This window comes from Panthera uncia, chromosome C2, assembly GCF_023721935.1.
Source record: "Panthera uncia isolate 11264 chromosome C2, Puncia_PCG_1.0, whole genome shotgun sequence".
NCBI lineage: Eukaryota > Metazoa > Chordata > Mammalia > Carnivora > Felidae > Panthera > Panthera uncia.
The window spans coordinates 86,573,328-86,600,043 of NC_064810.1; the positions used below are offsets into that span (position 1 = coordinate 86,573,328).

Genomic DNA, 26,716 nt, shown 5'->3' on the forward strand with positions numbered 1-26,716 from the left:
AGTAGTTGCAAAAAAGAAACATGGCTCACAAAGCGTAAGGTATTTACAATCTGATCGTTTACACAACAGTTTACACATACTTGTTCTAAGACATTATTAAACTTTTTAGGGAGCATATTAAATAATAATGCTTGGTTATCTTAATTACTCTAATAGTTAAGAGAGTAAATTTAAGGTGGATGTGTAACAAAAAGGATACACTCTAATAGTTGTTGTTTTTTGTTTTTTTTGTTTTTTGTTTTTTGCCATACACATATAGCCTGAGTAATAATCAACAAGGTATTTGGCTTGAGCTCTTATTCATATTTCTCACACCTCTGGACATACCAGTTACCCTTGATCCCACATTGCTCTCATACTTCTTCCAAAGGGGATGTCAGCAGTCCTTTCATACTTTTTATGAAACAGTATAAGGTGTTTAGAATCTTAGGGTATTGTTTGATATCTTCTTGCCAAGTTGCCAAGCAACCTCTAAGCAGCACTTACACCTTAGTTTGTCCAACCTTCGTCAAATTCATGTTCTGCCACTAATTTGGCTCCCAACTGGAAGAAACCTTCATTCTAAGCTTGGTGCTTTGATATGTGATTTTGGCTGATTTATTTTCTGAATATAAAGTTTTATGGTCCTTGAAAAGGTGACTATGCTCCTCTAACAAATTCTCCAGAGACTAAACCAACTTTTTAATAATGATAATAATAATGATAAAAAACAATAACTTTGTATACTTATTATATACTATAGTTATAATGATAATGAGCATTATAATAAGCTATACTAGTTTTGAATGGTTATTATATATGTGGGAAATGGTTACAAGTTCTGCACATAAATTTATATAATCCTCCCAATATTTCAGTCAGTCTGGCACCAGAGCCCATGTTCTTAGTCACTATGCAAAATATTGCGAAGTCACATATTGCTAAGGAGTTTTTGTTGGTTCTTCAACATAGGCAGGTCGTAAGTGGTATTACTAGTTGAATGTCTTTGATGGTGTTCCCTAAAAAATAGGATACACACACACATACATATATATGAATATACATATTTCATATACATATATGTATACATACTATATGTTAAGTAGACAATATGGGGCACCTGGGTGACTTGGTTGAGCATCCGACTTTGGCTCAGGTCATGATCTCACAGTTTGTGAGTTCAAGCCCTGCGTTGGGCTCTGTGCTGACAGCTCGGAGCCTGAAGCCTGCTTCAGATTCTGTGTCTCCCTCTCTCTCTGCCCTCCCCTGCTTGCACTCTCTCTCTCAAAAATAAATATAAAAAAATTTTTAAAACGTATACAATAAATGTTTTGAAAGATGCATAGAAAATCTACTTATCAAATATATTATCAAAAAGTATATGGCAGGCACTGTTGTAATTTAGAAGGAATGCTTCAATTACTTGCATGTATGCATACTCTCCTACGAATCATTTTGATGAGAGTAACACACTTATGTAAATTAGATTGAAACACAGAAGCAAACAAACAAAATAAGTTTTACTAGCATACAGGATAATTTATGGAATTTAGGGGCAAGAAGTACGAAAAGTAGGCAGTTAGGGGTCAAATTAGTCTCCAGACTAACAGAGACTAACAGAACAAATCTGTTCTCTTTTAGTCTCCAGATTCTCTTGCTCCTTCTCCCCACCCCCTTCATATGCTCATCTACCACTCAGTACCTTGCTGGCATCTTTCTGATCACTTGCCTCTTTGTAGATCTAGCCTCTTTCTGAGTGAACATGGAAGGCTGCACACTAAAAGCTCCTATAATATTAACTAGAACTGGATCCAAACTGCAGATTCCCAGGAAAGGAAATCAGTGAGTTATTTCCAACCAGATGTCCTCTTCTGGGTCCAATCAATAATGCCTGGCATTAGGGTTAAGGTGTGTTCACAAGAACTGCTAAGGGAACAGAATCCCTAAGATTCTGGGTCTTGAATAAGGCAGGAAAACTGAATAATAAGTTTGCTGTGTATAAAAGATGGTGACTTTCTCTCTCTCTCTCTCTCTCTCTCTCTCTCTCTCTCTCGCTTTCTCTCTCTCAGTGCCTAAAAAGTCATATTAATGTTTCCTAAAACCAGGTAGTAATACTTCTAACTGCTTTCTAAGATTATGGGAGATTCACTCACAAGAGGAAAAATACATTAAATATTAAAAATGTACATTCACTCCTTGAATGTTGCAATTCCATAATACCTGATATTTTTTCTATATCCCTATGCTTGCCTGTGATGCCAGTAAAAAACTGCAGTGGAGGCAAGTGCCAGACTTTCTGTTACCACCTGTATAGTCTCATCAATTGCAGACTTGATCCTTCATTCAAAATTGCCAGTGGCATTCAATCTACAAAGATTAGCCACAGTGTGGAAAGGATGAAATGGAACCATTTCCAGTGGTATCCTGCAGACCTGCAAAAACCAGAAAACTGGGCCGCCCAGTGAACTGGTTGGCACTACCTGGCGAGGAACCAGAACTTGCCACTTCACTGGCAGAATTCCAGGTACTAATTTCCTTTCCTCATGACTCTCCATAGGTCAGATGCTGAGTCTGAAAAACCATGTGGCCCTACTAAAGAGGAAGTATCAGGAGATGCTCTAATAGCCAATTGAATAGCTAGCCTCTCCAACATCAGCACTCCTAATATAACAAAATTTTTTTTAACTAAAAGTAAAAACCTTTCTCTTATTTGAATGACCTCGTAGTTAGAATTATTCTTTGTTTTTAGTGTATCCCTATTGGGAAGATTTATCCACACAATGTGGAGATGGAAAAATGAGACAAATATTAGAGTTGAGTGCTACAGTTGAGCCTTAGTTCTTACAAAACTAACAGAGATTAGAAGAAAAGTTTATGCTTTGGAGTAAAGACTTTATAGATCTATCACAGGGGCTTGCACAGGGTCTTCCAGGTACAGAGGGCTCATGTGCAATTATCTAAATTGCCTAAATTCTATTAGTCACAAAATTCTCCCCAGGTCCCAAAGCTCTGTCTGATAGTTTTAAAACATGGTGTAATAGGATAGAGGGGATGCATATGGACCTCAGGATATACTCTGGAATGTCATCTTTAAAAGCCAGTGTATGGATTTCTTCTGTTTCTACTTTTTATTTTAAGTGACTGGTACTATTATTTTACAGAGTTGATTAACCTAAACTAAAAGAGATGTTTTCTCTAGAAATACAAAAAGTAGCAAATTGTTTCAGTATTAACTACCATGCTGACCAAGTGAAAGGTAGATTTAGTACGAAAGTCCTTAATTTATATCTATCTAAATCAGTAATTCCCAAGTTTGGCTGCATAGGAGAATCACCTGGGAGATTAAAACAATGCCAATAGCCAGGTCCCAACCCCAGAGATTTTGATTTGCCTGTAGTATTCCGTCGGCATCATTAAATAAACTTATTTTTCCAGTACTTCCAGATTTACAAAAAAGTTGCAAAGACAGTACAAACAGATCCTATATGTCCCTCAGTCAGTCCCCAATCTTGTTAATATGTTTATTATTGTGGTGCATTTGTCACAACTAAGACACCAGCACTGGTGCATTACTAGTAACTTAACTCCACACTTTATTAGATTTCATTATCTTTCGCATTCATGCCCATTTTTTGGCTCCAGGATCCCATTTAGGGTACACCGCATTTTCTTTGGAGAAGTGTCTATTCATGTCTTTTGCTCATTTCTTCACTGGATTGTTTGTTTTTGGGTGTTGAGTTTGATAAATTCTTTATAGATTTTGGATACTAACCCTTTATCTGATATGTCATTTACAAATATCTTCTCCCATTCTGTTGGTTGCCTTTTGGTTTTGCTGATTGTTTCCTTCACTGTGCAGATTTTATTTTGATGAGGTCCCAGTAGTTCATTTTTGCTTTTTTTCCCTTGCCTCTGGAGATGTGTTGAGTAACAAGTTGCTGTGGCCAAGATCAAAAAGGTTTTTGCCTGCTTTCTCTTCGAGGCTTTTGATGGCTTCCTGTCTTACATTGAGGTCTTTCATCCATTTTGAGTTTATTTTTGTGTATGATGTAAGAAAGTGGTCCAGGTTCATTCTTCTGCATGTCGCTGTCCAGTTTTCCCAGCACCACTTGTTGAAGAGACTGTCTTTATTCCATTGGATATTCTTTCCCTCTTTGTCAAAGATTAGTTGCCCATACGTTTGTGGGTCCATTTCTGGGTTCTCTATTCTGTTCCATTGATCTGAGTGTCTGTTCCTGTGCCAGTACCATACTGTCTTGATGATTCCAGCTTTGTAATACAGCTTGAAGTCTGGGATTGTGATGCCTCCTGCTTTGGTTTTCTTTTTCAAGATCGCTTTAGCTATTCGGGGTCTTTTCTGGTTCCATACAAATTTTAGGATGATTTGTTCTAGCTCTGTGAAGAATGCTGGTGTTACTTTGATAGGGATTGCATGGAATATGTAGATTGCTTTGGGTAGTATCGACATTTTAACAATATTTGTTCTTTCTATCCAGGAGCATGGAATCTTTTTCCATTTTTTTGTGTCTTCTTCAACTTCTTTCATAAGCTTTCTATAGTTTTCAGTGTATAGATTTTTTCTCATGGTTACTTTAGGATTTGGGTTTTTTTTGTTTTTTTTTTTAAAGAATACCACAGAGAAGTACCTTCATCATGTATCAGGAAGTAAATACCATGAGCACTGAATGTGCACTAATGTTTGAAAACCACTGAAGGAGATAATACGAGGGATACCCTCTAGTCTTTCAAAAGGTACTTAAAAGGTTACCATAGCATCACTGCATGAAGTGACCTGTAGTTTAAGATGAGCATCACATTTTAGGTGTAGGGTTGTAAGTCTAGTACTTTCGAAGTGGCCTAATTTCTTCCAGCCAATATGTATTGACTTAGAATGTCTTGGCAGAGAAACTGTCCCTGCCCTGACATGGAGCTCTCTTTAGTCATGGACGACTGTGAACAAAATATGCACATGATCAAACATCCCCCCCAAATATGCTCCTTTATTGTGATACCATAAATATTGATATACTACTAATTATGAAAATGTGCAAAATTACTGTGAAAAAAGGGACCTCCTCTAACCCCAGGCTTTTCTTATTATTCTCAAAGCAGAGCCATTAACTTTCTCTAACGTATGCTTCAGGTGTTGAAAAGCTAATTCACAGCTCCCTGGCTGCCTACTTGTGGGGACAGCTTTCTTCTGCTATAGGCAGTAATTGCCTTCCAGCTAGCCCAAATTGCCCTAGAGAAGAAAGCATACATAGCTTTGCTTGCTTTATCTTGTGGATTTAAAGCAGTGTCTATACTTGCTTTGCATACAAGTTCTCTTACAGATATTTTTACTCTAATCCATGTGACTTCTTCCAGTTGGGGCATGAGGAACAAGATTCTGAAGGCATGCACTAATATACATTTTGTTTGTACTGGTAATGTATTGAAAACAACTCAGGGATTATCTTGTTGGGGGAAAGGGGCAGAAACTATTCTCACCGGTCCCAGTTAGTGGAGATAGCGTGAGAGATGGTGTGGATAAAAATTCACGCTCAACTGGACAGATCTGTCAGAAATATCTGAATGGATCAAGAAGCATTTGATTTGGTCAAAAAGGCTAGACTTAAAACCATAAAATGTAAGTATAACCTGTTTTTCCCTAAAGAAAACATTTTCCAGGTAAAACTAGGAACATAGCAAGATTAGTAGTTACTTTACTAGTTCTTCTCAGATATAATATATAGGATTGGATTGTGAAATCAGACTCACAAATCTCATCTAGCATAAAGTTTTACTATTAACTTCAAGGGTACAGGCAATCAAGAGGCACAGAGGGGAGCAAGGGAGAGCCTGGGATGTGGGGGGCAGCCAGCCATGTCCTTTCTCCCTGCAGCAAACATGTACCTCTGGTTCAGAATAAGAAGTGAGGTCTCCAAATGAGATTCCTGAGGTTACCTCACGCAGCAGAGGATGTTTAAGCAGTGAAAAATCTCCATTTTATACCCCAAGGTGGAGGAACTTATGTGAAAATCTGTAGGAAGTCATGTCTTACAAATCCAGAGATTCTGGTTTATTATCATAGATAAATCTTTAGCCAGGGACATCTTTCCAAAGGCATTCTGAATTCAAGTTCTCCTCCTCGTAGCATATATTATGAGTGTATCTGCTTGGAGATTCAGTTGACAAGGAGATCAGACTGGGTGACATGCCATCTGTTACTTCTTCCGAGAGTGTACCCTAGTAAAACACGTAAATAAATATAAGCCCAGTTGCTATAACTCCTTCCTCCCCATGCCTCGGCCCATTTTTGCAGGAACTTTAACTCCGGTCATTAATCTCTACACCCCAACCAAGCACACACACACACATTCTCCAATTTAACCTGACCTTGTCAATTCTTCACATAGGCTTAGAAACTCAGTTTTGGTTCCTCTGTGGGGTCTACAATTTTTCTTTACTTTTGCCCTGGCTTGCAGCAGTGAGATCTGCTGCAGAACCTTCACAAGTCCAGGGGACCAGGATCAACATCCAGACCAGAGATCTGTACTTAGGGATGCTTGAGGGAACTGGTGCCGTATGAACGCACCCCTCCCACTGTCGCTCTGAGGCAGCAATACATTAGTTCACCCTATTGTCTTTCTTGGCCTGGGGTTACTGTGAGTTTATTAACTGTTCTCCTGCTAGTTCAAACCCTTAATGTCTGTCCCACTGCAATCTGTCTTCCACGCTGCATTCAAATGTTCTTTCTAAAATGCAAATGTGATTGTGCCTTTCTCATGATAAGAAACTTTCAATGGCTCCCCAGTGCCATCAGCATAAAAACCCAAGCTTCTTAGTCTGTATGACATATTCAGAGTCTGATCATTAAGTACTTGTCCTATTTGACTGTTTTCCACTCAACCTAGATAACCTAGATAATTCAGTTTTAGCTCAGCCCTCCCTCATTTTTGGATTCTGTGCCATTATAATTGCTGCTCAGTCTGCATGGGATGGTCTCCCTACACACACTTTTTTTTTTTTTTTTTTTTTTTTTTTAAATCCAGGCTAGCCTTTTTTTATTCTGTTTGGTTCAGGTATCACCTACTCTGGAAATTTTTTCTGGCCCCAGTATTCTAGAGTGGATATTCTTCTAGCAAGAAGAGCAAAATGATATAAACTGTTGTTACCTTTGTTGGGTCTCTTGTCTCTCTTACTATCCTTTGAGAAAGCATTCGGTCTTCTATTTCAGTTTTGGGATACAGAAAGAAAATGAAGATGGATGCAATGAAGAGCACAGACGGGAGATTTATGTCAAAGGGGTATGACGCCTTTACCTCTGACTGAAGGGCGAGGTGTGCTATAGAGAGATTTCTGGGAATACAGAAGGACGCGTGAGGTGGTGCCTCAAACCTGATGCTCATTGGAAGCTGGTTGAGCTTTTTGAGCATGAGTGCTGGGATGACAACTTGAAAAGAAAGTTTGGAGGATGCACTGAGACTGGGATAGGCTGCGGGCCAAAGATAAATAAAAGGGTGAGAGAAGGAGGAAATCCCCCAAGGCAGGCTGTAAGTGGTAACTATGGGGCAGCATGGGAGCTGAGTGAAGGAAACTCAGCTGACTGTGAAAAAGCAGGTGACAGATCCTGGGACTGAAACAGCACAGGGATTTGTAAAGTTTGCATGAAGAAAGGCTAAAGGGCTGAGGGAGTTGAGATTTGCAAGAGAATGACTGAAATCATGGTCTAAGAGTTTAGCCCGGAGAAAAAAGGATGGGAAGTCAAGAGTAGGCTGAGAAATTGTGAGAAAAGTATAGACTCACTCTACATCCTTAGCTTTTATTGTGGTTAAACAAAATAAACTCTCATTGCCAACTAGAGTCATAAGATTCCTCAACTGTGCTGTTCACAGCCATGTCATAGATCTACTTTGAATTTTAAGAAAATGTTCGCAGTGAAGGGATTAACAAGACTTTTATTCCATGAATGGGAATATAGGGGGAGCTGGACCTAAAATTAATTGTCACTGAGAAAACTGATAACATCTTTAAAATCTAGTTGTTCTTTTAGCTATCTGGGTGTTATCTGGAACAGAGAGATAAGAAAATGATAAAGCTTTCTCCTCTTCAGAATTACCTTCTTTGATTTCAAATATTTTCGGTTCTCTTGTCTCTTGGGCTAATTGTCATTATAGACAAGGGCTCTCGCTGCTAAGTTGCTTGCCCAACACACTGTGTAGCAAAAGATTAAAAGATAATTGGATCAAAAATTTCACAGGAAAAACACACCGAGATGAAATATCTCTCCGTTAGGCCTATCCCCGGGAGGAGCACTAGGATTAAGTGAGCCACAAATAGTACATGACGACCTCACCAAATGCCGCATTACTGAGCCTGAGTAATATGGTTATATAATAAGAAGAAGCTGCTTTACTCGTGATGAAAGAAAAAAAAAAAAAAGAGCTGTTCACACTCTCCCATTTCATATGCCAGACAATCTGGAGTTGTTTTGATCCTCATAAATAGGGTTGATTTTAATGTGGTCATCAGAGCCTTTTGGGGATCTTTATAGGCCTGAGGCATTCTTACTGTTGGAGACAGCCCCCCACCTATCCCACATTATAATAAGTAAATTAGAATGCACCGAGGTGTTAGATCAATTCTAATTTGCATATTTATTTCTGTAATAATTATTGCAGTTATTTTGTTCATATATTTTACTACAGTTTAATTAAAATACATATTGCATTTAGTTTTGCAATGTTCTTTTATTTTGCAGCTGGTAATATTTTTCCAGATGTCTGTCAGACATTGTGTTGGCCTTTATAAAATTCATCAATTATAGGCACTATGCCTGATGATACCTCTCGATGAGTGGTCTTGTGCATAGGGAGAGAAGTTGGACTCTCTGAGGAGATATGGAAGATGAAATCAAGGTCGCTGAGAATGAGTTCAAGTCCAAGCTTTGCATCTAACCTATTTGACTCAGGCAGGACCTTTTGTCTCCTTCTCATTCACCAGTGCCAGCACCAATGCTGTTTTTCTCTGCTTTTAGTAGAAACAGATAAATAATTGGGCAAATACAATAAAGTGATAACACTTATGAAAGACTTATTACAGGTTGCTATGGGAACAAATAGAAAGGGCAGAAAGTTCAAGGAAGTCATTTTTTTTCCTTAGTGAAAATATAGATAATATGCTGCAGCATTAATTTTTTTTTACAGGCTTTATATGGAGGATCAAATAACATCAGAAAACTTTCATACTTTAGGATACAGCAGAAACACCACAGAATTGGAATCAGAAAATTGGGTTTTAAATTCCAATTTGTTCCTCTGAACAATGTGGGAAAACTGCTTAGCCTATCTGGACCTCAGTCTCTACTTCTGTAAAAGAGCGTATGCTTGAGTTGAATAGTGTTCCCCTCCAAATTCACATTCTATCCAGAGCCTGTGGATGTGACCTTATTTAGAAATGATGTGTTTGCAGATGCAATCAAGTTAAGATGAGATCATACTGTATTAGAGTGGACACTTGTCCAAGAACTGGTGTCCTTATAGGATGAGGGACATTTGGAAACAAACGTACAGGAATGTCAAGTATTGCCAGCAACCACCAGAAGCTAGAAGAGGTAAGGAAGGATCCTCCCCTTGAGCCCTTGGAGGGAGTATGGCCATGCTGACACCTTCATTTCAGACTTCTAACCTCCAGAATGGTGAGAGCATACATTTTTGTTGTTTGAGGACACCCAATCTGGGCCAATTTATTTTGGCAGCCCTAGGAAATTGATACAGGGGGTAATAACAGCACTCATGTACCTCACAGTGGTGTTATGCCAGGTCTAGTGAGGGTTTGACCTTGTGGGGTGAGAGTTAAAAGGGGTGCAGCCACTAGAATCCAACCTCCATGATATTCACTTTGGAGCAACCACACCCCATTAGGACACCTCTGTCTGCCTTGTTCACTGTATGTCAATCCTCTCACTGCCAGTTTCTTCTACCAGCTTCCAATCACCATGCTATTTGTTGACTCTTCATTTATAACTTTATTTTCTAGCTTAATATTGCATAGCCTAAAATCAGTGGTTTGATTTTTATGAATTTGCCATTAGCATCTCTGCTTCCACCTTTCTGCATTGTCCCAGTGGGCTAGGAAAGACATCCTGGAGGAGACTGTAAAGACAAAAAGCACAAATGATACTATAGCACTTCATAGATGGTAGTTATTTGGATAAAAAATTACCAGTATCCAAAGTGGATAAGGAAGTAATGTGCACCCATGTGGGGACACAGTACAGAAGGCACTGGCTTGGATTCTGGTCCCAACACCGCAGCTGGCTAACATGGCCATGTTGTATAACCAGCTGGTGCCTGAACATCCAAGTCTGTAAAATACGGGGCGGAGGGGGGAGGCAGAGTGGAGTACATGAAGGTCCCCTCTAACTCCAGTATCTCTTGAACTCTGCTTAAGCTGAATTTTTAGAGGGATACTTTATGCAAGCATTCATAGAACTCTGAAACACACACACACATACATATGTTTTCCTTCATGAGGGAGTCCTTTAATAGACATGGGAAGGACAGGGTCATGACTTGGTCCTGAGCCAAGGGATGTAGTGGCTCCTCCTCCCCAACGCTGCATGACTCTGGTAAAAGTTGACATAGGAGAGGTGGTTTTAAAACAAACATGGTGAGACTAAGTTTTCACTTTCATGAAAAAAAGGGGAACTCGGGAAGATTTGTACACAGAACAGAGTCTAAGCACCTATTCCCATAAGGCTGAAGCTTGCTACATTCTGCACTGGACACTCTCTCCCCAAACTGTGTGCATCCAAGTAAGACAAGAGCCTGGCTAGTCCCTGGCTGCACATGAGGGACTGATGACTCTATAGCTCTTAGTGTTTTTACACTATGCATATTGTTGTGCTTTAGAACTCCCTACCCTGCAGCCTCAACCTGAAGCATCAGGTGAGAAGCCCTCTTCTACTTCAAGCTCAGACCCTTCTTGCTGGCTCTGTAAACTGAGGGGTCATCAAAAGAGACGGGTCAATGCTGGACAAGATGCAGCCAGTGGGAGAAGGCAGGGTTGGAAGGACCAGGGTGAAAGGTGAGGCCAAGGGTAGCAAGGGTGTATGGACTGGGAAGGTTGGGGACTGGGCAAAACTGGGCTCAGATTAGGGGGCAAGATGTGGATGGGGGCAGGATTGAGCATGTCCTCAAAAGCCATGCTGTAGCAGCAAGCTGGGCAGGGGTGAGGCGCTCAGGGCCCCATTCTACCCAGGGCAGCTGCCTCGAGCTTCAGAGGCCAGGTGGCTGGGGCAGGCCCTGACTCCAGATGTGTGTGGGGAGAGGCAGGAGGGAGTCACTAGTGTCAGATGGGGCTGGGCTGGGGGGGGGCAGGGCATGGTGACATCCGTGGGCATGTCCCTGTGGGCCAGGTGGGATCAACAGGATCAGTTGTTTTGGAAGAGAGAAAGCAGGTCATCATTACTGTTTGGGGAGGTCAGGTGAACCGAGGTAGGACAGCTGGATAGAACTGTCTTAAATGTTCCCCTTCATTAATCTAAAATTAGTTTTCAGGTGACTTAGCAAAGCTATGATTAAGAACCAGAACTTTTGGGGCGCCTGGGTGGCTCAGTTGGTTAAGTGTCAGACTTCAGCTGAGGTCATGATCTCATGGTTCATGGTTTGAGCCCAGCATCAGGCTCTGCTGACAGCTCAGAGCCTAGGGCCTCCTTTGGATTCTCTCTCTCTCTCTCTCTCTCTCTCTCTCAAAAATAAACATTACAATATATTTAAAAAGAACCAGAACCTTGAAGTTATAAAATTAAAAGTTTGAGTCCCAGCTTCTCTCCTTATAGCTACATGATGCCAGTAAATGTGCAGTTCTAAACCACGGCCCCCAAATTCATTGACATTTCTCTCATCATCTGGTAGGTCTTTGTCTCCTTTATCTTGAATCTAGACTCTGTGACCAAGATAATACTATGCAAATGGTACTGTGTCAGTTTCCAGGCTCAGGGTTTTAAAACTAGCGGGGTGCCTGGGTGGCGCAGTCGGTTAAGCGTCTGACTTCAGCCAGGTCACGATCTCGCGGTCCGTGAGTTTGAGCCCCGCGTCAGGCTCTGGGCTGATGGCTCGGAGCCTGGAGCCTGTTTCGATTCTGTGTCTCCCTCTCTCTCTGCCCCTCCCCCGTTCATGCTCTGTCTCTCTCTGTCCCAAAAATAAATAAAAAACGTTGAAAAAAATAATTTTTTCAACTAGCAACTTCCACTTCTTGTCTCTTGGGGTGCCCACTCTTAGGACACAGCTGCCAAGATCCACGAAAGTCAAATAGCTTCATGGAGAACACATATGGGCATTCCAGCCAAGAGCCATACCTGAATATCTAAGTAACTGGCAGCATCAGCCACCAGACTGTGTAAGTGTGTGGGCCTTTGGATGATTCTAGTCCCCAGCCATCATGTCCTCCCAACCTATGCATCAACCCAGCTTAGAACAAAGATGGGTTATCCCAACCACATGGTGCCCAAGTGGCAGATATTTGAGCAAATTAAATAATTGTTGTGTTTTAAGCCACTGAGTTTAGGTTGGTTTGTTACACAGCAACATATATTTCACCTAGTAAGTTACTTTATCTCTTTAATCTGTTTTCTTACCCATAAAATGAGAGAAAAACATCCTCATGGTGGTGTTATGAAGGATAAATGAAATAACGTATTCAAAGCAAGAACCCCACATCTTTGAGACTCAGTTGATAGTAGTCACCATCGTTACATTGATATTTTTATTATTTTAATGGGCTAAAATCATGGGCTTTCAAAAGCCATATTATATTTCTAAGGTAGCCCCAAGACAAGATTATTAGATATAATAGCAAAGATATACACACACACACACATAAATGTGTGTGTGTATGATAGTTAACCTTTTTTTTTTTTAAGGATCAGAGAAGGCATCAAACCCTCTGGTACTCAAAGGGAGAAGAGTTTTCCATTTACTTGTGAATCTCAATGGTTGATGAAAGTATCCAGGCCCAGACTGTACAGAGCTGAGAGTGACTCCAGGAGCTCATCATGCAGATTAAATGGACTTCATGAAGAACTTACTGTGGTGTGGTTTGTGATGTTGTATTGTATTGTGTTATGGTTTCCTGGTGTAGGAAATATCTGAGACATATCTGATTCTATTTTTCTTGTCCATATTAACCAAAGCCCTTGCAGGAATTCATACCAGGTAGTTCAACTGGCAAGACTTCAGGAAGGGTCTACTTACTGAGGTATAGGAATGATGAAGGGAAAGGACAAAAGATGGTGAGGCGCCCAGAGACAAGTAACGATGGGGAGCCATTGCTGCCTTGTGACTAAGGAGACAAAGGAAACCAGGTTTGCTATGGAAGTTCATTAAGAGCTAGAACTGAGGAGGAGAGGCTGCTGGTAGGAGCTGTAATTATAACAGGAATCAGACACTACCATAGTCCTGGTGGAAAACCCTCTTGGCCTTTGAGTTCCTGCTGGTGCCACCCACTGCCCAGGCATAAACAATCCATTGGGAGGTGGGGGGGGGGGGGTCTAAATGTTGTAGACAATAGGGATCATCACAGAACAGAGTGAATGGATTTGCAAAGGTAACCAGAGAATAACCAGTAGTGATCTCACCCACTGAGGACAGAGTATTACTTGGCCTTACTACCTGTTTTGGTTCTCTGAATGCAACTGGGTGATAGTAGGCTGTCCAATAGTGTTACAGGGTCCCCCTCTCCAGTTATTCCTTCTCATAATCCCAAGTGGTGGAGAGATGGGAGGACTGATGGATGGGGTAGGGGACATGAGGGCGGAAGGAGATAGAATAGGAAGAGTATCACATGGGTAGAGAGAAAAGTATGCATGTATGTCCTCAATAATTAGTTATAAGCATCCTTTACTCTCTTTTTTTTTTGGGGGGGGGGAGGGACTGTCTGGGGCTAACAATCCCAGGGAGAAACATCCAGATGAAAGTTCAATAGAGCAATGAAGAATATGTGACACAGAATTAAGGCCAGACCCTCCAGCATGAGTACAACTCAGGAAGATAGAAAAACCCACTGACATTTCAGAACTTGTCAGTCCTGATAAGTCATTATTTCCTTCCAGGATCTATTTTCAGTAGACCTCAAGATGCACACCTGTAAGCAATGGGGGCTGGGACCAAATTGGGTGTACTAACCAAGAGGATCCCTAGGAAGACAGCTTCTTCTGTTCCAAGGTTGTGTACTGCTTACGTGAAAGGGAGAGGTTATCAGCAGTTTAACCAAAGCTTTCTTATAATCCTTCCTGTTATGAAAATGTAAGTACAAGCTGGGAAATTTTCCTCAAGTGATAATGCTTTGCTAAAGAAAACAGCTTAGTGTTCTGATTTTACTTCAGTTAATCTTAGGCATTTTATAAAAATATAAATTTAATGTTTTATCTAAAATCGGATAAGTAGTTCTAATTCAGATGAGGGGGCAGTGGTGGGGTGTGGTAGGTAGCTATGTATATCATCTTTATATTGTGGTTTCAATCTGGGCAAAGTTTAACTCGTGTATATACTAATATATATTCACACATATATTCATATACATATATACACTTGACATTATCTAAAGTTCTATTTATGATTATGTTAATATTTTTATTTTTATATAATCCTTTTGCTTTTTCACAAATTTATTAGCAAAGACATTTGAAAGAGTACTATTTACTCATTGTCTTAAACATGTCATAGGGAAGGTTTTTTTAATACTATTTTTAATTGATTATATTCAGCTTATCTCCACTGCTTTGTATAAATCATCCTGTAAAGACTTTTCACTTCCAATTTTAAATGTGATGTGGGATTTTTTTTTTGGGGGGGGGAGGGTGTGGGGTTTACTTTAGTTTTCTAGAAAAATGGGAATAAAAACACAAGTCCTACATACCTCTACTCAGTATTTGTGAACATCTGATGGGCTAATATATATTGAAATGACTTGCAAACTGTAAATAGCTATGTCTATTAATTACAGCCAAAAGTTTACTTCATGCTTAATTCTAGGGTAATAATAATTGTTAGCACTAACATTACTGTCAAATAGCACCTAAGATGTATTTACTTGCTTACTGCTATCATCTTATTTTACAAATGAAGAAACTTGATGAAACTGAATCACAGAAACTTTGCCAAAGGCACATACCTAGAAACTGGGCCTAGACAGGAGATGAACCAGGTTGTTAGTCAGCTATCTTTACACTAAAGCTGAAGTCAAATATTTATAGTTTCATACTCCATATGTTTAAAATGTGTCCTGTTAGACTTCTGGAAAGATGGTGGAGTAGGAGGATCCTGAGCTCACCTGATCCCATGGATACACCTAGACAACAGCCACATCAGTGCTACCAATCCAGAAAATGACCTGAAGACTGGCAGAATAGACTTTCCACAGTTAATCAGAGAAAAGGCCACACTGAAAAGGGTAAGAGGGGTGATGACATGGTTGAAAACCAAACCCACCATAAGATTACCACAAGCACAGAGAAAGGAAAGCAAATCCCATTCCCAGCACTCTAGAAACAAGGGGTCCACACTGGGTAGATGAGTCACAGATAACAGTTGGCTTTGAAAACCAGTGGAGCTTAATTTCAGGTACTTTAAAAATCAGTGGGCTTAGTTCTGGGAGAGCCAAAGGGCAATAGGAAACTGAGTCCCTACCTGGAAAGAGACAGCATAATAGCCCTGTAGAGATATAGCACAGAAGCAGCAATTGGAAAAGTGCCTGAGTTATATCCATACATACCAGTTTGATTGTAGCCCCAGAAGTCAAATCTTATAACTGGCAGCACACAGGGAGTGTTGCTAATCAGTGTGTCAGCATCCCCAACAGAGGGACTAGGGACAGACATCTGCCCAATAACAAAAGCCTCTCAAAGGACAAGGCAGGGAGAGTACCCTGCAGATTGGTGCTACTGCAGCCCCAACAGACAGACTGGAGGCAGGCATCTAGTCTGACACCACCCAATTACCAAGCCCAAAGTGGTCCCAGATAGGTCCTAAACCCATCCCACAACAGGTAAAGTGAGCCATTGCAGCTAACTGGACTGAAGGCAAATGAGGCTAATCCACAATATTAGGGCACACACAACACACACAGGAGACATTCCTGAAGCACCTGAAGAGGGTACCAGAGGACCTCTTCCTCATAAGGCCACTACTTTCAAGATCAGGAGACATAACTGACTTTCCTAATACATACAAACAGACACAGGATGTTAAACAAAATGAGGAGACTGAGGAATATCCCAAAGAAAGAATGAATCAGAGATAAGAAAGAATAAGCCTGATAAAGAATTCAAAGCAATGGTCATAAAGATACTTACTGGACTTAAGAAAAGAGTGGAGGATCTCAATGAGATTTTCAATAAAGAGACAGAAAATATCAAAAAGAACCAAGCAGAGATGAAGAACTCAATAAGCGAAATTAAGAATACACTAGGGGCACCTGGGTGGCTCAGTTAGTTAAGCATCTGACTCTGGATTTCAACTCAGGTCATGATCTCACAGTAAGTTTGAGCCCCACACTGGGTTCTGTGCTGACAGCACAGAGCCTGCTTGGGACTCTTTCTTCCCCTCCCACACATGCTCGCTCGCTCTCTCTCAAAGTAAATAAATAAATTAACTTAAAGAAAAGAATACACTAGATATAATAAATAGTAGAGTAGAGGAAGCAGAATGGATCAGCAAGCTGAAGGACAGAGTAATGGAAAGCAACCAAGCTGAACAGCAAGGAAAAGTAATAAAAAATGAAAATAGATTAAGGGAACTCAGTGATATCACCAAGCATAACAACATTTACATTATAGGGATTCCAGAAGGAAAAGAGAGAAACAAGGGGGCAGAAAATTTATTTGAAGAAATAATAGCTGAAAACTTCCCTAATTTGGAGAAGAAAACAGATATCCAGATCCAGGAGGCACAGAAAGCCTCCAACAAAATCAGCCCAAGGAAGTCCATGCCAAGACACATAATAGTTACAATGGCAGAAAGTATTAATAAAGAGAATTTTAAAAGCAGCAAGAGAATACAGTTACTTACAAAGGAAACCACATAAGGCTCTCAGCTGATTTGTCAGCAGAAACTTTGCAGGCCAGAAAGGGATGGCATGATATGTTCAAAGTACTGGGAAAAAAAAAAAACCCAAAACAAAAAAATAAAACATGTAACCAGGAATACTCTACCCAGAAAGGATATCTTTCAGAATAGAAGGAAAGATAAAGAATGTCCTAGACAAACAAAAGTTAGAGAAGTTCATCACCCACTAAAATATGCTTACAAGAAATGCTAAAGTAAAAGGCCATAATCAGTACTAAGAAAAGTATGAAAGGAAAAACTTTCACAGGGAAATACAAAGATAATCAAAGTAGATTAATTACTTATAAACCAGTATAGAGGTTAAAGCACAAAAGCAGTGAAATCAATTGTATCTACAAAAAACATTCAAGGGATTCACAAAATTAAAGGATATAAAGTATGACATCATATGCATACAATGGGTTCAAACTTAAGTGGCCATCAATTTAAAATAGACTGCTAAATGTGTAAGATATATATGAATCTAAAGGTAACCATAGTTCAAAAACTTGTAATAGGCAGATAGTAAAGAGGAAGGAACCCAAGCATAATACTAGAGGAGGCCATCAAACAACAAGGAAAGACAACAAGAGAAGAAAGGAACAGAGAACTACAAAAACAACCATAAAAGAAATAACAAAATGGCAGTAAGTTTACACCTATCAATAAACATGGAGCTCGATCCCATGCCTCTGGGATCATGACCCGAAATGAAATCAAGAGTTGGATGCTCAACTGAATGAGCCATCCAAGTGCCCCAGGAAGACAAAATTTAACTAGACCAATTATGAAGCAATGAAATTCATTCAGTAACCAAAACACTACCAACAAATAGGACTCTAGGATCAGAGGCTTCATAGGTGAATTCTACAAAAAATTTAAAGTTTATATTTATTCTTCTGAAACTATTCCAGGAAATAGAAAAGGAAGGAAAGCTTCCAAATTCATACTATAAGGCCAGAATGACCCTGATACCAAAACCAGATAAATAAAACTACACACAGATATCTCTGATAAACAAAGATGCAAAAATCCTCAACTAAGTATTAGCAAATAGAATTCAACAATATATTTTAAAAAATCATCTACCATGATCAAGTGAGATTTATTACAGGGATGGAAAAGTGGGTAGGTTTAGAAGGAATGTATCTCAACATAATAAAGACCATATATAAATAATATACAGATAACATCATACTCAATGGTGAAAACCTGAGAGCATTGCCCCTAAGATCAGAAACAAGAAGTGGATGTCCACTCCCACCACTTAAATAAAACACCTAGGAATAATTTTAACCCAAGAGGTGAAAGACATTTACTACAAAACCAATAAAACACAGATGAAAGAAGTTTATGATGACCCAAACAAATGGAAAGACATCCCATGCCCTTAGGTTGGAAGAACAAATACTGTTAAAATGTCCAAACCATCCATACCAGTCTACAGATTTAATACAATCCCTATCATAATATCAAAAACATTTTTCATTGAACTAAAAAGTAATATTAAAATCTGTATGGAAATACAAAAGACCCCTAGTATGCAAAGCAATCTTGAGAAACAACAAATCATAATCCCAGTTTACAAAATATACTACAAAGCTGTAGTATTCAAAACAGTATGGTACTGACACAAAACAGGCACATAGATCAATAGGGTAGAAAGCCCAGAAATAAACCTACCATTTTATGGTCAATTATTCTGTGACAAAGGAGGCAAGAATATACAATGGGGAAAACACTGTCTTCAACAAATGGTGCTTGGAAAACTGGACAGCTATATGCAAAGGACTGAAACTGGACCACTTTCTTACACCATGCACCAAAACACACTTAAAATGTATTAAAGACTTACATGTAAGACCTGAATCCATAAAACCCCTAGGAGAAAACATAAACAGGAAATTGTTTGACATCAGCCATGGAAACATTTTCTATAGATATGTCTCCTCAAGCAAGGGAAAAAAAGCAAAACTAAAGTATTGGGAGTATATCAAAATAAAATGCTTTTGCATAGCAAAAGAAACTGTCCAGAAAACAAAGCAACCCACTGAATGGGAAATGATATTTGCAAATAACTCATAAAACTCAACACCCAAAAATATAATCCTATTAAAAATGGGAAGATGACATGAGTAGACATTTTCCAGAGAAGACATATGCATGGCAAACAGATACATGACAAGATGCTTAACATCACTAATCATCAGAGAAATGCAAATCAAAACTGCAGTGAGGGGTGCCTGGGTGGCTCAGTCGGTTAAGCATCTGACTTTGGCTCAGGTCATGATCTCACGGTTCATGGGTTTGAGCCCTGCATCCGGCTCTCTGCTGACAGTTCAGAGCCTGGAGCCTGTGTCTCCCTCGCTCTCTGTCCCTCCCCTGTTCATGCTTTCTCTCTCTCTCAAAAATAAGTAAACACTGAAAAAATTAAAAAAAAAACTCAGTAAGATATCACCTTACACTTGTTATAATGGCTAGACTCAAAACTATAAGAAATAACAAGTGTTGGCAAAGATATGGAGGAAAAAGAAACCCTTATACACTGTTGAGAAAGCAAATTGATGCAGCCACTGTAGCAAACAGTACTGAGGTTCAGAAAATTAAATAGAACTACCATATGATTCAATAATTCCACCACTGGGTATCTACCCGAAGAAAGCAAAGAAAAGATATGAAATGATGTATGCAACCCTATGTTTGCTGCAGCAACATTTATAATAGCCAAGATATGGAAGCAACCCAAGTGACCACTGATAGATGAATGGATAAGAGTGGGGTCACACACACACACACACACACACACACACACACACACTGGAATATTACTCAGCCATAAAACAGACTTGACATTTGCCATTTGCAATATCATGGACGGACCTACAGGGTACAATATTAAGTGAAATAAGTGAGTCAGAAAAAGACAAATACCATACGATTCACTCAAATGCACAAAGGAAAAAGAGAAAAACCAAGAAAGAGACTTAAATGCAGAGTACCAACTAGTGGTTGCCAGAGAGGAGTTGTGGGGGAATGGGTGAAATAGATAAAGGAATTACTTACTGTGACAAGCAATGAGTAATATATAGAATTGTTAAATCATTATATTATATCCTTGAAACTAATATAACACTGTATGTTAATTATACTGAATAAAACATAAATAAAAAGTATGTCCTGTTGAAGAAATGAAATTGTGAACCATAGAGATCATTTCAAAATGTAACAGAGAGACCTTAGACCAGTATTGTCACTTATTCTAAACATGTAGATTTTCTTGAGGCACATGAGAACATGTATGCACACATGTATCTACTTCTGTAGTGGATTCATCCCCAGGTGTGGGAGTCAAGGAAAGGACCCTCATGGCAGAAAGGGGACATAGGACTTAGAACAGGACACCTTGGTAAGTTCTCTGTAATGTTAGAAAAACAGACATAAGGTAGAGATAAACAATTTGAACTTGTAGAGAAATTTTGAACCACTTCAAGTTCCTTTTTTGCCATCCTCCATTTTTCCCACAGGAAAACCCTTCCAATCAGAAGGCAGAGGAGGAGGAAGGAAGGAGCTATGGGGGACTGAGATGGCTCTGATCCCAGTGAGGAGGCAGGAAGGGCTCCAATGACACCCTCCCCCCAAATTATATTACATAATTATTTATCCCTTTGATACTATGTCTACCCACCCCTTTCCCTCATCACCAGCACCCCATTCCCATTCATACATGAGCACCATTCATTCACCACTCATTATTATTTCATCTGCATAGATAACTTGTTACTGTCGTAAAAGTAAAGGAACTGACTTTTAAATTGTTGCATGAAGGAGTTCTTCTATATCAGTGCCATTAAATTAAATTTCTGCTCTGGAGAATGCATAAAAATGGCTTGTGATTTTTTTTCCCTTGGGTGACTCATTTTGTTTGAACTCCAAGGCAATTCTGCAGAAATGGAAAGAGGCTATTTAAAAATGAGCTGTGAGATTGTCATTTAAAAGTCATTTTTTAAAGTGAGGGGATCTCTACCAGCACCAAATGATAGAAGAGAAATTTGAGAGTCCTGAACTCAGTTCTCAAAAGTATCACCTTTGTAAAAGAAGCTTAAGAAATGTTAAGTAGCCTTTTAAAAAGCAATTCGAAGGAAGTGAAGGAATGGGAATAAAATCTTAATTTTTTTAAGTGAAAAATTATACCTTTTCTTATATGAAGAGAAGAGTTTCTTGGTACTTCTATCTTACATGCTATTTAAGAAATTATTAGCATTCACAGCAAAATGTAATACTTCTTGCAAAAACAAAACAGTATAAGCTACAGTTGTGCTATCATCAGTGGATGGTATAATATTTGAATCTTTTTATTAAGCTTCAAGGTCTTTGAGATATTCTGACAGCAGAATATAATGTTAAAGGTCAGCAATTGAACTTAAATTATAGTTTTTCTTCTTAAAATCTATTCTCTTTTTCTGCCAAAATAGTCTTTAGAAAATGCTCCTCTGGGGAATGTCTGGGGCTCATTGGGAAGACTTCAAATTCCAGGCTTTATCCTCCAGATTCCTCATCTGGCCTACCATCTTCCAGCCCAACCCTGTGCACACTTTTCCAACTTGTCCCCACATTCCTGGAAAGCCTTGTGCATGACATTACTTCACACAGTCCCAATCATTTTATTTGATCTGTACAAAAATAGAAATATCTTTCCAAAGAGATTTTCCAACTGCTTAAAACAATGTTGTTGTTGGCTTGTTTGTTTGTTTTTTCCCAGCTGTGCAATTCATAGTTCAAAGGAACTCTTTTCTGGAATTGCCACGAGGAGCAGCAAGGCGAGGGTAGACTGGGGAAATGGAAGAGGGAAATGAGGGATGCCAGCTTTCTGCCCCACGTCACACAGCCCCAGAGAGGGGCTTTTTATAGCCCAAATTAAATCCTAGAGTTGTTAAGATACCAGTCTGTGGAAATTAAAGCAAAGCGCACTGAAACCCTTTCCTGTTTGTGGTAGAAATCAGTGGAAATTCTGGAGGAGAAGAAGTATTTGGTTTTTTTCTCAGTCACCTCAAGCTTCAAAACTCTATTTCCTCTGAGTTCATTTAATTCATCCATCATTTCACTTTTGTCCACCAGCTGTCTGGCTTCTGCCTCTTGTGACCTAGACTTGCATTTCAAGTGCACTGTGACCCATTTCCTCCATTCCACACACACAGATGAAAGCACAAAGGCCTTGGTGTGGGTAGTTCTATAACATAATAATGTGAACAGCTTAAGAATGAATATTAGATGTCTAAGTTTTTACAGAGTATCTCTGCCATTGCTACCAATTTGGGTTGCTGGCTTTCTGCCAGCCTTCTGTTTTCCTCTTCTCCATCTCCTGGAGTATTCCTTCACCCACAACGTCATTTCTTTGGAAGATAGTTTAGTTGCTTCCTTCCGACCTATCCTTGCAGCCTTCACCTTTCTTTCTCAAATATTAAACCGAAAATATTTTCTCAGAAGAAATTCTGCCACCAGCCTGTAAAATAATGCCCTTTTGACTTATTACTTCATACCTGTCTTAGTACATAAAAAGCATTTCAGAACAAGTTTCAGGTTTAGGGTGGCAAAAAGAGAAGGCCCTTAATAGAATTCAGTGTTTGGGATGTGGAGAAAAGACAAAAATGGGGAGAGGTCATAGGAAGTGGGGGTAGTGACAATGGAAACAGGCATGTCACACGGCACAATATGGTTTAGATTTGTTCTTGCTCCCTACAGTGCCTCTCCATTTTCTAGGTCTCCAATGATTTAACCTCTTGATTCTATTTTTTAAGCCATAATTGTAGCATTACAAGTTTATTTTGTTACTGTCTCCAGATTTTCAAATGTTGCCTTTCAGAATTACTTTTATCACCCCCACTCTACCAGCTAACAGTATTTTCTCTCTACAGATTCTTGCATTAATGATTTGGGATTATAATCTCTTATGAATTGTGTATTATTAAATCTCTTTTCCAGCAGATAAGATTAGAGTAAAGAAGTTAATAAGTTGCATAGGGTCACAAAATGAGTCATTAGAATCAGGGACAGATTTCAGACACTGAAGCTACAGGTCCTGCTTCTCAACAGACCTGCTGGCTGCATATTAATTTAACTTCTTCCATGCAAGAGAAGCTGAACCATACTGTCCTCTTCGCATCATGCTCCCTGTTCAGACAGGATTCAGTGATTTTGATTGTCCGCCTATTGATCTAAATAATTTTTAAAGAGAGTTTACAAACATTCCTAGAACCTTCCATCTTCCATAAAGATCAAATGCCAGTCTTTTCAGAGTAAGTGAAAGGATCCCCCTCTAAATAGTAAAGTACCATAACATTCTTCCCTACAAGCTGTCCATAAGCATTCATTTAACTTAATTAAGCCCATTATTGGGTACGTTTAACCTTAGGTTAGTTGAGCAAAAAGGTCTTTTCTTGACAGAAGGTTTGGAAAGAAAAGTTGGAACTTTTTAAGGAAATAACAACAACAGTTAAGGAAATCTTCAATACTTGGGGGAGGGTAGGAATGAAGGGACTTCTGACTTAGAAAAGAAGTCCAGAAAGGTGCCCAATCCAAGGTCTGTCAAACCAAAAGTTTGCTTGGGGCGTATTCTGAACCTCTATTTCTACTGTTACATTCCCATGAGAAGTATTATGTGTCAGTGCAACTCCTTATCAGTTAGGAAGCAAATGAAATGACTTACTCTTTGAAAGTGATGCTGGGAGTAAGTGTTCAAAGTGAGAATCAAGGGATTAACACAAACAGCTAATGAAATGATGTGAAATAAGACATCCTCTAAGAGAGGCAGTCAAATGGAAAAGACAGTAGACCAGAAGTTAGAGGGTCTCATTATTCTCATGATGATGAACACATGGTAGTCATGCACACCAGGGAGGGCACACATTCATTGTGAAGCTCAAATCAGATAAGACGGAAAAGAATCATCAGCCCTATCAAGTGCAGGACATGGCTTCACCCTCAAATATTAACTCATACCAGTGTGATGCCCGAGGGTGGCTTGCAGGTTAGGCAAGTTGGCAGTTCACACAGATCTTCACTAAGTTGGCTTAGCTGACAGAATGTAGGATGCCCAGTTCAGTTTGAAATTTAGATAAATGATGATTTTTAGAATAACTATTCTCCAAATTATTTATCTTAAATCAAATTTAATTGGCATTTTGTATTTTATGTGCTGAAGCAGAGAAACCTATTTACCAGGGAAATGTCTTTGGTTCAGAACTGGCTATCAAGATTACAGCTCAGGAACCTAATGTTGTTGGCAGAGATAGTAGGCCAAATCATTTATTACTTGTTAGAAGCTGTCAAGAGAGCCATATACCCATACCAGCCTCTCTATACATTTTTCCTTGGAGGGAAATTAAATATGAAGCCCATTTTAAACACCCAGGTGGTTTCTTGGTGAGAAAGTTCTTCCCTCCTACAGGGATGTCAAGCCAAGGAAATGGCAGGGTTCATTTCCTTGGCATGGGCACTGCCTGCCAACAGTTGCTTCTACAATTCTCCTCTTAGTCCCCATGGATGATAAACCCACCTATCCTCTTCTCATTGATATCTATTTTGTACTGAAAATGGCTATTTATTAATTTTTTTTTATTTTTTTAACTTTTTTTATTTATTTTTGAGACAGAGAGAGACAGAGCATGAACAGGGGAGGGCCAGAGAGAGAGGGAGACACAGAATCGGAAGCAGGCTCCAGGCTCTGAGCCATCAGCCCAGAGCCCGACGCGGGGCTCGAACTCACGGACCGCGAGATCGTGACCTGAGTTGAAGTCGGCCGCTTAACCGACTGAGCCACCCAGGCGCCCCTGAAAATGGCTATTTAATTGAGCATATGTCATTCTTGCCTGACTCAGAACAAATCTTTCTCTTCAATTTGATTCTGCACATCTTTGCTTGTTCTCTTATATCTTGATTTTAAAATCTAACTTTCCACATTAATCTTATTTTGCAATAGTTAATTTTCATAGTGGTAACACACCTATGGTCCCTATACTCAAGGCAGATGCCCAGTATATGAATGAGAGACACATCAATACAAAAGGGTGCTTTTTTAGAGGTTCAAAGAAAATTTTTAAAAATAGGTTATTTTTATGAATTTAAGGTCATCTTTTCTTTTTTCTGGCTGACTTACTATAGGAAGTAAAGGAAGATGACCTTTAAACAGACTGTAAAGACCCAGAAAAATAGTAAACTGTTGCACACCATCCTACCCCCCTTAATAAAGAGTCTGTAGCAGAGTCCCTGTGACCCCAATCTCACACTCAGGAAAACAGTTATAGTCATAAGCAAGAAGATAAGTAAGAGTTTCTTTAGAAGCCGTGCCAGAAAAAACCTCTGCCATCAAAATGAAATAAGTTCTGGCCTCCTGAACCTCCAAGTCTTCAAGGAAGTTAGGAAGAGTGGGATCATTAGATAATCTTCCCTACAGGGATAAAGGCATTAGTTTTTATCAATATATTCCTGACAGGCAATTGTACTAATTGACAGAAACACTGAATAGGCAAAACCCATGTTATTAGTACCTGTTGTGTGTATGCCAGGGACTAGATCGGATATCTTTGGGTAGTTACCTAAAGTTTAGCCATCCATATAGTAATGATTAGAGCTCAAAAATTGAGAGTGGTCATTTTTAATCCAAGAAAGCTCCTTATCATTGACTGCTTTTAGGTAATTTTTGGAAATGTAGGCAAATGGTATAATATTTAGAAAATAAGGTATTTCTTATAAATTATACTCATATGGCTACTTTTCTACTTTAACATTCTTTGTGTGTCTGCAATTATTTGTTCATAAAGAAGAAATAATTTTAAATCATCAAATGACAGCAGAAACTTACAAAATGCTCTGAGTAAATGAGAAATAAGGACTACTTAGAAGAAAATTCTAAGCAAAAGAAAGAATAGTTGGAAATAAATTAACTTTTTTTTTAATTACAAAGAATCTTAAAATGTACTCTCAGTGGACTGAAGCAATAGATGTTACCTATATATAAGCCACAAGGTTTAGGCAATTCAGAATTTCACACAAAAAGCATTTCTTAGTGTCACCAATGTTCTATTTAATTTCTTATAAGAAAAAAAATAAAAAGAGGGAATTATTCTAATAGAAAAAAAAAGAAAGACTTTCAACTCTTTTACAGTATTAAAATATATAGACATTGGAGAGATCATTAACTTCATAAATATTTACTGAGATCATTTCATTTATTAGACCCTGTGATAGAAGCTGGGAATACAGAAATGAACAATATAGTTAGGGCTCCTTTCCTTATGAGCCTACAGTCTAGCACTCTGCTGTCTAACATGGTAGCTATTAGTCACTTGTAGATATTAAAATTAAATAAAACTAAAACTTCAGCTCTTCAGTCACATTACTCACATTTTAAGTGTTTAATATATAAAAGATTTCCATTATCACAGGAAGTTCCATTAAATAATGTTGGTAGTGAGGGAATCAAATAGTAATCAAATCATCACATACATAAGTATACTATTACAAACTGTGATAAATGCTCTGAAATAAAAGATGAAGGTGCTCCAGAGCATAAAGCAGTGATTTTGACTAATCTAGAATATCATAAAAGGCTTTCTTGAGGAAATAATGGTTGGACAGATAGTGGAAGGACGAGT

General features: G+C 39.0%; 1 long non-coding RNA gene across 2 annotated transcripts; it reads left to right on the plus strand.

Annotated features, from left to right (window-relative positions):
• Positions 1-286: 286 nt before the first annotated feature.
• On the plus strand, positions 287-13,790 carry LOC125921871 (uncharacterized). Of its 2 annotated transcripts, XR_007457523.1 has the most exons (4): positions 287-635; positions 2,242-2,503; positions 12,246-12,363; positions 12,887-13,790. It is a non-coding gene; the product is annotated as an uncharacterized LOC125921871 (long non-coding RNA). The 2 variants fall into 2 exon arrangements; XR_007457522.1 differs by lacking the exons at positions 287-635; positions 2,242-2,503 and adding an exon at positions 10,950-11,049.
• The last annotated feature ends 12,926 nt before the right edge of the window (positions 13,791-26,716 follow it).